This window comes from Schistocerca americana, chromosome 2 (genome assembly GCF_021461395.2).
Source record: "Schistocerca americana isolate TAMUIC-IGC-003095 chromosome 2, iqSchAmer2.1, whole genome shotgun sequence".
Classification (NCBI taxonomy): Eukaryota; Metazoa; Arthropoda; class Insecta; order Orthoptera; family Acrididae; genus Schistocerca; species Schistocerca americana.
This window is the reverse complement of record NC_060120.1, coordinates 978,168,512-978,185,989: the sequence shown is the minus strand read 5'-3', so window position 1 is coordinate 978,185,989 and position 17,478 is coordinate 978,168,512. Positions and strand designations below refer to the sequence as shown.

The 17,478-nt window shown below is 43.4% G+C and overlaps 1 non-coding gene across 1 annotated transcript; it reads right to left on the bottom strand.

Moving 5' to 3' along the window:
• Positions 1 to 17,084: 17,084 nt before the first annotated feature.
• On the bottom strand, positions 17,085 to 17,247 carry LOC124596681. Its single transcript, XR_006978343.1, has one exon. It is a non-coding gene; the product is annotated as a U1 spliceosomal RNA (small nuclear RNA).
• Positions 17,248 to 17,478: the final 231 nt, after the last annotated feature.

Genomic DNA, 17,478 nt, shown 5'->3' with positions numbered 1-17,478 from the left:
TTTTTTTTGTCCTCCATTTCCAGTCAGGAATCAGCCACTGCAGTTTGTCGCTATTATTAAATTATTTGTTATTGTATATGCCAAAAAGTAAGCATGTTCATCACAAATATTTTTCTGGTCGAATTCTAGAAGATTTTGAAAGTTGTTTAGCCGAGATACGTGTGGCAGAGTTGGCAACACTGCATATGCGTTCTTTAGGACTGTTTTGCTTTGGAAATCGTCATCTCTGCCTTTAACGACCCGCTTGTGTGCTCTACAGCGAGCCTTCAAAACGTCGAAGTGACTGTTGTAGCTTTTTGTCTGTGCAGTAATGAAGCCTTTTGACAGCAAATATAACTCCCGCAGAAACAGTAGTGAAAGGAGAAGAAAGGCTCGACAACTAAATTATTGACATCTGTTATTGAAGCCTAATGTCACGCCCATACAGACGGTGACAGTTCCTAGTCACCGCATAATGTGTATTCTCCACTCCCCTGCAAATCCACCCGCTTTTGTTCCGCATACTGGAGTGAATTACGGACGCTGAACAGAGCACATCCAAATGGTTGGTCTGCAACTACTATGGTATCGGGTAAACTCATCTATGTGACTATATGTATTGGATTAGTTAGGTATTACACTTAACATTTCTTTTACTTATTTTATTTGAACCAGGCCCGTTATCGGAGTAAAAAAAAAAAGTACGTCATTATGCTGTAATACACTTAATTTAAATATTACTGCTCGTGATTCCGGTACTGGCTTTGATGCTCGGTGAAAGGTTTCTCAATCTGTGCAACTTTCACTGCAGTTGGAAGCAGAAGAAATCATATGATCAGCGCTTCGTAAATGACAACATAAATTTAAACCGACATCTCAAGACAACTAGTACACTCGAAACTTGTGATATATTTTCTATTAGTAGAATACGTGTGAAACAGTGGCTGGTATCTGTATTTTGTGTGCATTAACTCTTTGATATCTTTAGCACTTCGTTTTATTTAAAATTAGACTGGGTCTGCGCGAATGCAGTCCCGACTGCCAAAAATTATGCACCCGAGAACGAAATTTTCACTCTACAGCGGAGTGTGCGCTGATATGAAGCTTCCTGGCAGATTAAAACTGTGTGCCGGACCGAGACTCGAACTCGGGACCTTTGCAAGTGCTCTACCAACTGAGCTACCCAAGCACGACTCACGCCCCGTCCACACAGCTCTACTTCTGCCAGTACCTCGTCTCCTACCTTCCAAACTTTACAGAAGCTCTCCTGCGAACCTTGCAGAACTAGCACTCCTGAAAGAAAGGATATTGCGGAGACAGGGCTTGGCCACAGCCTGGGGGATGTTTCTAGAATGAAATTTTCACTCCACAGCGGAGTGTGCGCTGATATGAAACTTCCTGGCAGATTAAAACTGTGTGCCGGGCCGAGACTCGAACTCGAGACCTTTGCCTTTCGCGGGCAAGTGCTCTACCAACTGAGCTACCCAAGCACGACTCACGCCCCGTCCACATAGCTTTACTTCTGCCAGTACCGCATAAAAAGCATCAATCACATCGGTTTTTAATTGTCCTGAGGCCAAAAAACGCATTAAAAGCATCAATCAGAATCAAATCGCATTATTAATTTCCGTGTGACTGGCACAAAAGATGTTCAATATGCTGTCCATCGTTTTCTGTTACAAGTTGAAATCGAGAAACAGCATGCGATTCTTCAACTTCTCACGGCGTATTTCTTGCTCGAACAGTCCACGGGTGTACTGCCGGTCCATAGTGTCCAACGGGCACAATATTTCGGCGATCAGACATGTCGCCATCGTCAGCTGCGCTGACGAACTGAGTTCCTGAGGGCGGGCGGCCGTCCTAAATCCCCTTCTCCCGCGAGACGTTATCTCCGTGGTCCGCGCCCGCGGCCACGCGCCGAAAGTCTCTGAAAGGCCGGCGTCGGCGTCTGTGGTGGCGTCGGTGTAACTGCATCGTCCGCCCTGGTCGCTCGTTAGTTTTCCGCCTCGCGGGGGACAGGGATGGGACGGCCTCCCGCCCTCAGGAGCTCAGTTCGTCAGCGCACCTGATGATGGTGACATGTCTGATCGCCGAAATATTGTGCCCATTGGACACCATGGACCGGCAGTACACCCGTGGACTGTTCGAGCGAGAAACAGCATGTTCCACAACTGATCGAAGTGTTTCCGGGGTCACGTTCAGAATGAGTTGCGCAATGCATGCCTTCAAGCAATGCGTGCCTTCAAAGCAGTTTTCAATTGGAACACTGAACACAACATCTTTCAGATAGCCCCACAACCAGAAGTCACACGGTTTAAGATCGGGTGATCGGGACGACCAGGCAGTACGGAAATGGCGGCTGCGGAGGTGCGCCATTTGCATAAATATGATCCCATCCACGCTGTTGCAGACCTGGAATGACGTGGTTACGCAAAATACACTCATAGCGCTTACCAGTGGCGGTGCAGGTAACAGGACCAGAAGCACCTGTCTCTTCGGGGGGAACAAAATGGCCCTGTGATAAATGATACTGTAAACGCGCACCGCACAGTGACCTTTTCAGGATGAAGTGGTACTGGTTGATTTGCGTGTGGCCGGCCGGCCGGTGTGGTCGAGCGGTTCTAGGCGCTTCAGTCTGGAACGGCGCGACCGCTACGGTCGCAGGTTCGAATCCTGCCTCGGGCATGGATGTGTGTGATGTCCTTAGGTTAGTTAGGTTTAAGTAGTTCTAAGTTCTAGGAGACTGATGACCTCAGATGTTAAGTTCCATAGTGCTCAGAGCCATTTGAACCATTTGATTTGCGTGTGGATTTTCCGTTGCCCATATTCGACAATTCTGTGTATTGACATATCCTCAAATGGAAGTGGGCTTCGTCTGTCCACAAAATCTTCCACATCCAATCATTGTCCACTTCCATGCGATCAAGAAATTCTAAAGGAAAGATCTCCCTTGCTGGCAGGTCAACAGGAAGCAACTCGTGCACATGGTTAATATAGAATGAATAACAAAAAGGATGTTTCGCAGGATTTTACGCACCTTGCTCACCGGTATGTCCAGTGTTCCGGCAATTCTCCGTGCACTACACGTTGGCTCACCACCACTCGTCTCCTCCCGCACTGCTGTGGCCACTGCTTCCACTGACGTCGAATCAATTCGTTTCCGCCCTCTACCAGGTTGCACACCAAAAGAACCCGTCTTTTCGAATTTCCGAATCATTTTCTCCAGACCCACGGTAGTCATCGGACCATTTCCTTTTTTCAAACCCTTCAGTGTCCGGAACTTCTGCAGAGCAACGTGTGCAGTGTCATCCTTCTTGTAATACTGCTTTACAAGCAGAACGCGATCCTGCATTGAGACTAGTCACGGCGAACGTCTAGTCACGGCGAACGTCGCAGACGCGAAAGGAGGAAAAGCCGTGTACCCGGCGTGTTTATACCAACTTCAATGAGTCGTGCGCATGAGAGGTGTTTTCATTAACGCATTCTGAGACATATAGCGCCATCTTTTAGTCAGTTTTCACACACTCTTTTTTTCTTCTTCTGCCATACGTTTTCCCCCCTTCTCCGGCAGTATTCCTTTGCAATTTGACACCATTTTGACCAATGGTGTTACTTCTACAGTGTTTTGAAAGTTTAATTGTAATCACCGTATAGTATATAGCTTGTTTGAACAACCACGTGCACGGCGTGAGTGCAAGGGATACGCAAGAAACTACGAACTAGCCGCAACAATAAGCCAAGTCTCTGCATAAAATTTGACAGTTTCCTGAAACACTGGAGAAAATAACGTGTCGCTTGGGTTCTGAGGCGATCCTCGGTTCGTGGGCGGTGAAGACTGCTGGCCTCTCGCGCAAGGTGCAAGCAGGACTCACAGTTTGCAGCATCGTTGACAGAGTTGATGGGGGTCCTTTGGTTTGGAGTCGAGTGGATTTGTAGACCTGCATTATCATGTGGAGATTTGTAGGACCCCTCTTGATAGTTTCTGCTACGGTCGCAGGTTCGAATCCTGCCTCGGGCATGGATGTGTGTGATGTCCATAGGTTAGTTAGGTTTAAGTAGTTCTAAGTTCTAGGGGACTGATGACCACAGCTGTTAAGTCCCATAGTGCTCAGAGCCATTTTTGAACCTCTTGATAGTTCAGGGGTGCACTACACAAAGGAAGCTGCTACTCGATTAGCAGAGTAATTGTGGAGTGCACATGAACGTTTTTTGGGCTAGTAGGCAGTAATTTGAGGTGCTTTGATGAACACTCGCCAGTCGATATTCAGCAAGAGACTAAAAGGCGTTCAGAACAGAGACTCTTTAACAGTCACGATTTTATCAGTAAACTGTCGAAGTATTTGTAATAAAGTTCCCGAATTTACTGTTCTCGCGCTCAAATTATTATTGGGACCCAGAACTGGCTGAAACTCGAAGTGGAAAGCTCTGAGATATTTAGCGAGTCATGGAGCGTATATCGGAAAGACAGATTAGTGGCCGTAGGTGGGGAAGTGTTAATTGCAGTTGACAAAAGTAGTCTGTGCTGAGGTCAAAGTTGAGTGTGATAGTGAAGTCATGTGGTCGCGTATAGCAGGTGTAGGTGAAATTAGGTTAATTGTTGGATGTTTTTACCGGCCACCCGGTTCTGCCGTGACAGTTATAGAATCATTCAAAGAAAATCTACGGTCAATAGTGCATAAACACCCAGATCATGCAATACTGGTAGGAGCATAGACTTTTAACCTGCCGAGTATAGACTGGGATGTCTCATGATTCATTGCGGGGGGCACAGACAAACAGTCATGCGAAATACTTTTGAACACGTTTTCTCAAAATTGTCTGGAGCAGCTAGCGCGACAGCCCATACGCAATTGAAATATCTTCGACCTTGTAGCTACAAATAGGCCGGGCCTTATCGACAATGTCAGTGTAGAAACAGGGATTAGCGATCATGATGCCATCATAGCAACTATGGTTAAGAAAGTTAATAAACGAGTCAAGAAGGCTAGGAGAGCGTTTCTGCTGGATAGAGCAGATAAGCAGTTATTAACAGCTCACATAGACAGTGAATTAGCATCACTTAGTTCTAGTAAGATGGATGTAGAGGACAGTTTGGGCAAAGTGCAAGCAGATTGTAAATAGTGGTCTGGAGAGTTACGTGCCTAGTAAGTGAATAAAGGATGGAAAAGACTCACGATGGTTTAATAATGAAATTCGGAGGATACTTAGGAAGCAGAGGCGTTGCACTCTCAGTTCAAAAAGGAACGCATAAATGACGACAAGCGAAGGTTAGTGGATATTCGTGCGTCTGTGAAAAGATCTATGCTCGAACCATACAATGACTACCACCGTCACAACGGTAGCAAAAAATCTGGCAGAGAAACCGAGAAAATTAAGTTAATGTTAAATCGGGTCTAAGGCTTCCATTCAGTCCTTCGTTGAGCAGTTTGGCTTGGAACTTGAGGAAAAACGAAAGCTGAAGTGTTTTAAATTTCAAGTTCAAGAAAACGGTCACACAGGAGCATCGTACAAACATACCGTCATTTGACCATCGGACAACACTCCCGTATGGACGACCCAATAATAAGCATACCTGGCTTAGAGAAACAACTGAAAGATCTGAAAGTAACTAAATCAGCAGATCTGGATGGAATCCCAGTTCGATTTTACAAAGAGTACTGTGCGGCATTGGCCTGTATCTAGCTTGCATTTATCGTGAATCTCTCCCCCAGCGCAAAGTCCCAAGCGACTGGAAAAAAGCGCAGGTGACTCCACTATAGTAGAAAAGTAAAAGAACGGACCCGCAAAATTACAGACCAATACCCCTAAATCCTGTTTGCTACAGAATCGTTGAACATATTTTCAATTGAGTATAATAAACATCCTTGAGACTGAGAACCTTAGGTCCACGAATCAGCATTGTTTTAGAAAGCATCCCTCGTGCGAAACTCAGCTTGCCCTTTTCTCACATGCTATACTGAGAACCATGGATGAAGGGCACCAGGCAGATTCCATATTCTAGATTTCCGGAAAGCAGTTGACACGGTGCCCCATTGCAGGTTGTTAACGAAGGTAAGAGTGTATGGAATAAGTTCACAAATATGTGAGTGGCTCGAAGACTTCTTAAAAAATAGAACCCAGTGTGTTGTCCTCGACGGCGAACGTTCATCAGAGAGAAGGGTGTCGTCAGGAGTGCCCCAGGGAAGTGTGATAGGACCGCTATTCTCCTTATACATAAATGATTTGGCTGACAGAGTGGGCAGTAGTGTGCGATCGTTCGCTGCTGATGCCCTGGTGTATGGTAACGTGTCGAAGTTGAGTGACTGTAGGAAGATATAAGATGACTTAGACAAAAATTCTAGCTGCTGTGATGGATGGCAGCTAGCCCTAAATGTGGAAAAATGTAAGTCAATGCGGATGAGTAGGAAGATCAAACCTGTATTACTAGTGTCCTGCTTGACATAGTCAAGTCGTCTAGATATCTGGGCATACGTTGAAAAGCGATATGAAGTGGAACGAGGATGTGGGAATTGTGATGGGGAAGGCGAATGGTCGATTTGGGTTTATTGGGAGAATTTTAGGAAAGAGTGGTTCACCTGTGAAGGAGACCGCATGTAGTACGCTGGTGTTACCTACTCTTGAGTACTGCTTAAGTGTTTGGGATCCGTACCAGGTAGAATTGAAGGAAGACATCAAAGCAATTCAGAGGCGGGCTGCTAGATTTGTTACCGGTAGATTTGAATAACACGTGTTGCGGAGATGCTTCGGGAACACAACTGGGAATCCCTGGAGGGAAGGCGACGTTCTGTTAGAGAAATACTATTGAGAAAATTTAGAGAACCAGCATGTGAAGCCTGACTGCCAAATGATTCTACTGCCGCCAACATACATTCCGCGTAAGGACCACGAAGATAAGACGCGACAAATTAGGGCTCGTGCGGAAGCATACACACAGTCGTTTTTCCTTTGCTGTATTTGCTAGTGGAACATGAAGGGAAAATGATTAGTAGTGGTACAGGGTACCCTCCGCCACGCACGGTGGCTTGCGGAGTATCTATGTAGATGTAGATTGTGATCCTACCAATGCACAGGCTCCTGTGGTGTTTGATCAAATTTATAATACTAATCCTCATACAGTAGTGGTGTGTATGGCTATATAAACAATGCTGCTTTTTAAGTAATAACGACAGACAAAGAAGAAACTGTTGCCCTCCAGAAAGTGTTACTTGAACGAACCAGGAACAATATTTTATTTGTTTATGAGAGGCGGTAATAATGATTAGCAGCTAGGTTGCAAATGAGCGATCCAATCCCTGTTCACATAGTAAAGGAACATTACCATATTTTAATCATTCTGAAAACAAATTGACAACATTCAGATGAAACAATCAAGACAGTTAATCGCGAATTAAGTGCTGAACTGACGGAACATATCCTTTCAAGTGACTAATTTTTATCGCGAGAAGAAATGACAGTTGTAAGATCCATCTTGGAGATAGTACCATCAGACGTTACTAGATCGAGGCAGAAGCGTACACTCGAGATTTGGACAGAATCATGATTGCAATCTTTTATTTATTTATTTATTTATTTATTAGTTGCCGTTGTTACATATAACCTGTGCCCTAGAAGATATGCAGCCCTTGTTTCACAATTTATTTTATTATTAGAATCCATAATGTATTTCAAAAAGGCCAAGACGGGTCGTTGCGATAGTACCAACGAAGATCAATAGATCGCAAGCCAATCAAAAGATCGAACAGTACGCGAGATTTCCCGAATTGTGGCGTAAACTGTTCGAACAGTTCGAGTTGTGTTCAACCCTACTGGTTAAGTGGAGTTGGAACGCCCTCTCCCTACAATGTTACATGTAGTGACTTGGCTTCCCTGTATTCCAGGAACCACTGTAGTCATGGACATTAAACTTTTGCGGGACATTAAACTGTATGTTCTGAGTCTACTGAACTACAAGGTGTACAACGTTGCTTCCGCCGTTTGCCTATAGGTGGCGACAACGGTAAGGAGCGGTCGAAAGAAACAGATCGCAGACGTCAGGCAGTTAGCTTAGACCTCGGTCAACATAACCTCATTCAAACATTAGTCGATTTGTGTCTGCATCATAAAGTTGTTCTTGATTGAAAATGTCAGTTTACGAGCCTAACTCTCGTCATTTGCGGGAGGAGTTACTGTTTTATTTCAGTATGAAGAAAACAGCGGCTAAGTCTAATCGAATGCTCTCAAGTACGTATGGTAAGGACGCTGTTAGTGAAAGAACGTGTCCTGAGTGGTTTCAACGCTTCAAGAACGGTGATTTTAACGCCGTAGACCGGCATAGTGGTGGAAGAGAGAATGTTTTCGAAGATGCAGAATTGGAGACATTGCTGAGTGAAGACTCGTCAAGCTCAAGAGGAATTGGCACGATTAGTGGGAGTGGCACAGCAAGCCATTTCAAAACGTCTCAAGGCTGTGGGTAGGGTTCAGAAAGAAGGAACTTGGGTCCTGTGTGAGCTGAAACCAAGAGACATTGAACAGCGTTTGTGTGTTTGTGAACAGTTGCTTCAGAGGCAAACACGGAAGGGATTTCTGCATCCTATGTGTGACTGGGGACGAAAAATGGGTTCATTACGATAACCCTGAACGCAAAAAATCTTGGGGATATCCCAGCCATGCTTCCACGTCGACGGCCAAACCGAATATTCACGACTCCAAGATAATGCTCTGCATTTGGTGGGACCAGCTCGACGTCGTGTACTATGAGGTGTTAAAACCAAGTGAAACAATCACAGGTGCTCGTTATCGAACGCAAGTAATGCATTTGAGCAGAGCATTAAAAGACAAACGGCTGCAATATAGCGAGAGGCACGATAAAGTGATTTCGCAGCACGACAACGCTCGACCCCACGTTGCAAAAGAGGTCAAAATGTACTTTGAAACGTTAGAATGGGAAGTCCTACCCGACCCGCCGTATTCTACAGACATTGCTCCCTCTGGCTATCACCTGTTTAGATCAATGGCACATGGCCTGGCTGAGCAAACGCCTCCGATCTCATGAAGTAGTCACGGATTGGATTGATTCTTGGATCGCTTCAAAAGATGAACAATTTTTTCGACGCGGGATTCGCACACTGCCCGACAGATGGGAGAAAGTAGCGGCCAGCGATGGAAAATACTTTGAATGATACATGTGTAACCAATTTGTTTCATTATAGCCTCAAATGTTGGGGGAAAAACGGCTGAAGGATAGTTGTACAACTTGTACAATAATTGCATTTCAACTACCGCTTTCGGAAATACAATTTTTTAATTACATGGTTAAAATTTTGTGTATTTTTTGTAGGTTATCGTAAATAATTGTAATTATACATAACATTATGTACTTCTTTTAGTTCAGTAGACTCACGATATGTATGTTATTACTCCCTGAAAATTTGGATACTCTACTCGAAGTGGTTTCTGAGATTTAGGGGAAAATGCAACAGAAAATTTAAATTTTCAGGAACGACTTGTAAAGTTTCAAAAGACTGTAACTCACCTAATATATGCTTATTTTTTATTTTTAGTCACTCAGAAGCACCCTGCACCATACTATATATCATCCTCTTGATCTTTTTCCAAGTTTTTTTTCCCCTCTGGACTTTCTGGACTCTTTAGTGGCCAACTGCGCAGCATAGTCTGCTTTATCAATGCAAACCTTGTCCATCCGTTCAAGTTCTCTGATGCAGTTTGCTCCAGGATTAATTCCCATATGCTGAAGCACTTTCACCCTACCAATGTTGCCATCGTTGAAAGCAAATAACAGCATCACTGACACAGCCCCCCCCCCCCAGTTTAGTGTCTTCATTCCAACAGAAACATTTTTTGGTAAGCGTGCCCATATAAGATTACTGAATGATTCATTTGGATTTTGAATCTGACCATGCAGACACTTCTTCAGAAAATCAGGGTTTGCCAGATCTCTGTAAATAGCTTTTATGATACCCATGACTGCTGCTGGGATGGAATGTTTATGGCTCTGTGAACTGGGCATTGTGATAATTGCACCATGAATCAAGTCCAGGAGGGCAAAGGTGGTTTACTGGTTTTTCATCATTTGACAGTCTGTGGTAGAAGGTAGCACATACTGCCAGCTCCATTTTCAACAAATCCTCAGTATTATTTCCAATGGCCATCCCATAATACTGCCGTAGTTCATCAATCATTTTGTCTGTCAGCCTGCCTCTTACGGTTTTACCATCAGAAAGTTTCTTGTCTCTCAAACTTTGTTTCAACTTCCTCAACCTGGTGCCCATTCTCTTCTGGACATGACTTTTATAACACAGCAGTCAACAGCCTTCTATATAAAAAAAATCTGCGATTTTATTAAATCGTGACGTAACGCATGTAAAAATTTTAACATTTTCAACCAGTGCCGATTATATTTAATAAAATAAAATACTTCCCATGTGAGTTTGTAAGTGATATATACATCATTTTTTTCGGAAAATTGCAAATTTTATAATGAGATAAAAATCCGAAAATGTGAAAAACACAATTCCGTTCTAACTCCCTTTAAGTGTCGCATGTGCGCAGTTGGTTACGTGTTCTATGTCGTGCCCCCCACGTCAGTTTCCAATCCTGCACCACATTCTGCGTTACGTAAGTTATGCACAGAAATGCATTGGGCGTTTCTGTCCGAAAGTTAGGTACCTCAGAATCTGCCCCGACCGAAAACTAACATGGGGGCTTTAATTTTTTTAATTTTTTTCCCACTTTTCATTCCCTTCTCTGAGGGAGAAGGGCGGGCTGTTCGAGGGAGGGAGAATGGCGGGCTGTTCGAGGGCTTGCTGTATGCCCTTTTCAGCCATAGGGTTTCACATTTTATTTTTATTTTACGTTTATTTATGTGATGTGATTTAGTGCATATTTCATATTGATAATACGATTTTGTATCACATAATAGTATGATTTAAATATTTGCTTAATACATTGATATTTCTTAAAATACTATTGCTTGATTAATACATTTCCTACAATTTAATAGTTGAATTTTTAGATATATTTATACAAGATATACATCAGGTCAGTTTAAATTTTTGAGTGATATTTGTATGAGATATACATAGGGTCTTATTTACTACTTACAATTTTAGTTTAATAGCTCCTAGAGAGTTTCTTGGTTGAATTTGAAATATATTTGTACAACATATACGTAGGGTAATATTTATATATATATATATATATATATATATATATATATATATATATATAGTTTCATAGCTCCTTGAAAGGTTTTTGGTCTTGTTTGTAGTGTTGTGTGTGTGTGTGTGTGTGTGTGTGTGTGTGTGTGTGTGTGTGTTTCAGTTGTCTGTTCTCTCATCTAGGTGGGGATGAGTGGTGGAGTTGGCTGTCGGTGGTTCCAGGATTGGGGCTAAGTCTGGGAATGTTTTTGCAGTGTTCAGGGCTGTTGTACTGGAGGGGGTAATGTATTTGTATTTCGGTTTTCGACGGGTTTTGTGGTTGGTGGAGATGAGGTCTTCCATGTCAGGTCTTGTTTAGCGCATGACTGCCGTGCCGCGCTCGAAGCTTGACCAGCCTGGTTTATAGTGGTTCAGCTTGTATTGTTCGGTAGACTTCGTTGCTGGGGGTGGTGGTTGGGACTTCGCCGATACTGCGTAGGAGTCTTCTCTCTGTGCTTATAGCTTATTTGCTACTTGAGCGTGTATTCCACCCAGGGGGGCCGGTGCATACTCCAGTACCGGTCTGACGAAGGTTTTGTAGGTGCGGACTGCAGTTTTTGTGCTGCAGCCATGGATGCGGCCTTCTACCTGTCGGATGAGGTTCTGTCTTTGTCTGGTTTTGTTCGGTAGGTAAGTTAGGTGGGTCTTCCAGTTTAGGTGTTTGTCCAGTTATACCCCCAGATATCTGGCTGTATCGTTGAGCCCTAAGGGTGTGCCCCATCGTGAGAGCCTGATGTCGTCTTTATTTTGTTGGCGTTTTTTGGTGAGGTGTCTGTTCGAAAAGGGCTGTCTGCGTTTTTTTCGGGTTTGGTCGTATCCTCCATTTCTCCATCCACGTTTCTAGTCGTTGGAGGTACGACTGTGTCTTGCGTTGAATGGTTGTTGTTCGTAGCTCCGTCACCCAGTAGGCCGTGTCGTCTGCATATATTCCTATCGTTTCGTTCTCAGTTGTTACCGTAGGTACGTCAGCTGTATATAGTGTATGCAGGAGGGGGGGGGGGGGGACCAGATGCCTCCCTGTGGAACACCGGCATGTGAGATGGTGGCTTCCGACGAATGATTTGATACATGCACTCTGCACCCCTACAGTACGCAAAGCCAGCAACGTTGGCAAGACATTGTCGCCCTATAATGTTGTCGCTTTTTTCGGGAATAGAATGACAGCGCTTGACACCATTTGGTAGTCAAGTGGTAGTCACTCAGTACCTAGCTACCTAGCTGTTCGGTCGAATTGGACCGACAAGTCCCTTGCAGCGACAGCAGATGGCTCCCAAATCGACGTATGAGGGGCACATATGATATTAGCACCCCCCATCCACAGACATGTCTGCACTCCCACCATTCATCGGCTCAGAGACTTTAAGTTGGCCTCGTCTTAAGTTACTTCGACAAGCAACACACAAGGTTGTTAATCCTTAGCTCAGAAGGTAACGTTTCTGTAACTAGATTTAAGACGCAAATTCTGTAAAAAAAATTTAATTTACATAACATTTATTTTGACAATTATTGAGGTGTTCTTTTCATACCCCTTAATGATTTTGTTATAGTAAATAACGCAGAAAATCATATTCTTTTGTGCGTTTTTTTTTTAAATTGTATGTGTAAAGGAACTGTTCGAGAATTGTATTTTACATTCCGAAAAATTCTAGGCTCGTGGTAGAAAGTGAATTTTCACACAAGGCTACGGTACAGAGATTAAACTTGCACATAAAAATTTCCCGCAGTAGGTACAGAAAGAAAGTCTAGAAAACTGACTTTCAATGGTCGGATCTACATCATTGTCACCAATGAGAACACTTTTACGTATTGTATTGCAAAACAGAAAAGCCCTCATCATATTTGAATCGGCAGTTTGGAAGAAGGAAATAACTCAATAAACACGTTTGTTGGGAAATTAAAAAAAAAAAAAAAAACGCATAACTTACGCATTTTTTATTGAACGAGGGTTTTTTTTCACATACAGAACAACATTTCCATCCGTTTGCAGTGTTCGGACAATTTCCAGATGATGTACTTTGACTCGTAAAATTAAAAAAAGTTGGTGGATTTGTTTCCTTCTTCCAACTGATTGAAAATGTGACTAAAAATAAAGAAGTAAGTCAATAATGTCTTTCAAATTTTGTTCAAAATTGTAAAAACATAACACTGTAGGCTATTGGAAAAATGTATATAGTTGAAAAGGGCATCAATTGTTTGACCCCAAGAAGGCGCAGGAAGTTTTGGAGAAAAAAACTTGGACTCAAAAATCACTCATCATCATGATCAGCTGGATCTGAGGTGGTAGGTCAGGTCATTAATTTCTCGTAGAAGTCTTTCTTTTCTGTAAGTATATCTTCTCTACGGCTTGCATTTTTTTCTCATTTATGGGCATTTTTCCTGTGTATGCAGAGTCTGTAGGAAGCATATTTCATCCAATAGCTTTGGTTTTTGAAGGATAAATCTTGTCTGAACGATGCCATCAGTGAATTCGGAGGCTATTACAGAACCCTTCGACACACGTAACCCGTTTTTACAGACGCGCGCGGGGAGCTTGTTACAGAGTTGACAAGGGGGCTAGGGCCACGCCCACCTCGCTCGTCCCGGCGCTGTGTCCATGCCACGCACCTGCCTTCCTCGAGTCGACCTTATGGGAAAGAGCGTCGCAGCTGCAGCCTCTTACCGCCGCCCTGTGACCGGAATTCCGCCGCCCACGACTCGGAGTGTGCCGGCGCTCTTATATCAGTTGAATATTGAAGGTGTCTGTGTTTAGAAATACAAAAGTTTGAATGTTTGTCAGTACTCTCCGTTGATTTCTTTTTTTCTCATTTCTTGAAGGACTTTGGCCACCAATTCTTATAGTTCACGATTTGTTCCAAAGTCACCTTTCTCACAGAATATCCAGATTCTCTCGATGTTTGTATCAACTCACAGTACTCGTCCGGAGTGTATATTCTGTCCATTTTCCTAATCTTGCGCTTGGTGGTACCAAAGATCCTATCACACTGCAGGAACGAATGTCCACGAATAGGAAAATATTGGTGAATTGTAGCAAAACGGCAGAGTGATACCAAGGCAAGTAGAAACCTGACGACAGTAATATTTCGGTTTTGTCCACCGCAAGCGTCGCAAAAAATGTGAAGTTCTTTTACAGTTGGACCCATGACCTGAATCTTCAGCCAAAGTAGGCTACATACCTCCTTTAGCCACACCTTCTGGATATGTGTAGAAATTTGCTGATCCTGTTTTCACACCATGGATACAGAAAACGTACAACCAAAGCTTTCTTAGATAGAACGTCCCTTCACCACAATTTTCGGCAGTGGAAGGTTTTGCATGTAGTCAAAGACGAGGCACCCTACATTCTTCTTTTTCATTGCATGGATGCAACACTTCTTTTTGTTTAGAGTAAAATTTCTTGGCACGACGTAAATAGACCATCTTTTCAGCGACTGGGACACGTTTTGCGGTGTCGTTGGGAACTGGTGATTTGATCTTACGTTTCCAAATCCTCACATGTGCTACAGACGTCAATTTGGAGCCTCCAAAATCTATATCCGTGGTTCTCATTATAATATTTCCGATAAAAATCGTATGTGACACTAAATGCATAATGCGGATATTTCTCACAAAACAGGCGGTGCAAAGATTTTATGTCCAGCTCAGCACTTGATATTTGATTTCCTTATTGCAGTAATGAGATGGTGTATTGGGAACTCATTTACATGATCATCAATGGCACCTAGTATTTGTGGAGGTAACATATTACCCCGGTTCATATGTTTACCGGGCATATCAATTGCAGATTTTCCAGAAACAATTGAAGTAGTCAAACGGAAAAGCCCTTTATTTTTGATGGCATATAAAACGGAAAATGCACTTCTACAAACTTGAATTCTTTTGTTGGCATTGTTCAGAACGAAGAAATCGAAAACGTTGTCTCGTTTCTTAGGGTTTTCGTTCTTTGAACGGCGGCGTTTTGGATCACGTTGCATTATCACACCCATTAGGAATGTATCTTTTTAATTTTTGTTTCGTCCATCATATAAATTGTCTAGAAAATATTTCTTCTCTTCAGGAGGGAAGTAGTCTGTACATTTCAACTTGCAAGAAAACGAAATGTTGTGGTGTTGGATTTTGCAAGAATAGTATTACCTGTGGAGGTACTCACATATTGTTGACCAAGAAGACGCTGCCTCTTCTGTACTTCACGTTTATAGCAGTGAACATTGCGAACTCCATTTCTCCGCTTGTTTCTGAACGATTAAGCCACTTCAGAATCACTCTCGGAAATCGGTGACATTATATAAGTATGTTGTAGTACGAAGAAATTATTGATTAGTAAAATCTTTACACGAACACGTAATCACTTAACCCACTGTTTGCAAACTAACTAGTTAAAAAGATATCCAGCAGATGGAGCAAGAGCGAACTTGTTCCGTGCCGTGCTGCCATGTCTTGGCCATACGTGGCAGTAGTTAGAAGACAGAAATAAATACAGTCTTTGTTTCCTTCTTCCAACTTCCGGAATATTCAGACCTGGTTTTCAGGGCTTGGTGGCTTGGTTTTCGTTCCTTTCTTGTATTCTATAGTTGCTATTCCCTTCTTCCAACCACCGATTCAATTCTCCTGAAGTTCTTCCTCAGAATGATACTCTGCTAACATAACTGTGATAACTGGCTATCGTAAAATCATCGGAAGTTTCATTTGGTAGAGAACTATCAATAGCATTGTACCTCAAGAGTAACATCTGTAATCGATATTGTAGTGCTGTTGGAGAAGGATTCAAGAGATGATCAGGATGTCTTATCTGTGAGAGCAAACAGTTCCAGTGTGTCAAAGGTTCAGTTGTGCATTTAAAATATATTTAATCTGCAGTGGTGAAGGTCAGAAAACAGTCCGAATAACGAGCAAACAACCGTCAACGTGTCGTTCTGTAATGAGAGCAAACCATTGGTACTGCCTAAGCGCGTTTTAAGGCACATGGGGTACATTACCCTCGAAATTCTTTGTTGAAAAACCTTCTGTGTCACATAACCGTATGGTAATGTGTCGTATCTTCGGGAATTGAAGATGCTAAATGCGTCGCTCGCAATATGATGCTAAAAGATCTGTGCCCCAAGAGTACCATACTCCCAAGGGCACCCTCTTCTCCCTTCTCCCTCCCTCTTCCCCCCCCCCCCCCCGGGTTCTTCTGCCACCCCTACCTTCATTCCCCCCGTCCCCACCCCTCTCCTTCCCCCACCTTTTCTCCTTTGGCAGGTCCCCGGACTCGTACACAAACAGTGAACGTTCGCGCGCCGGAGATCATCGCCATCGGCTCTTTCTGTAACATCATGTTAGTGCCTTAGTATTTCACCGCCCACGCTCCATCGTTCACGTGTGTCATTTCAGTCGCCTATGTGCGTGTACCAGTGCTGAACGTTTATTATTTTACTACGCCTGTGAACGGCTCCATGTTTTTTTACTTTGTGTGTGTACTGTTTTTTGTTTTTGTCCATCATTTTTTTTTCTATGTCTTCCTATGTTCTACTTGAAATCTGTGGCGGAAGAGCGGCGTAGTATTGCCACTGCCGGCTTCCTTGTATAAGGTGTTAAAATGACAACGAAAGAAAAGAATACCATACGTAATTGACATTTTTCTTCTCTGGGAGAGGAGATGACCAGTTCGTCTTGTCTGTGAGAAAAAAATTGTATGTGTTGGTTCAGTTGCGCATTTAGAGTATATTTTATCTTCAGTGGATGAAGGGTTTGAAAACCGTCCGACCAACGAGCAAGCCGGCGTCATTACGCCGCTCTGGAATGGGAGCAAGCGATTGCTTCTGTATAATACTATACTGAGAGGCCTCCTGCATCCGTTGATCAGATCGTAGCTTGTCGTTGTATGTTCAGTAATCCGTGAGTATCTATTCCACTTGGTTGGATTTAAATTAGACCGGGTCTGCGCGAACGCAGTCCCGACTACCAAAAATTATGCACCCGAGTTACCCACATTAGGGGTAATCGCAGGGGTCAGCCCAACCGAAGTGCAATGGAAGAGCCTCGTCCTGGAGGAACCGCCTTCATGATCACGGTATCCCCTGTGCCAGGTAAGTATGCTTTACGTTTTAAAAACTCGGTCCTTTATGCCATACGGACCGCATCACACGAATCGAGTGTGTAGCATTGTTCACATTACGTGGGGCCACTCCAGCAATGCACAAAGCCGGCAATATCAGCAAAATATTTTTGTCGTCCTGCAGCACTGTTCCTTTTGTCAGAAATGAGATGACAGCGCCTGAAGACACCATTTGACAAAAACTGCAGTGTCTCATCTCGAAGCTGTTCA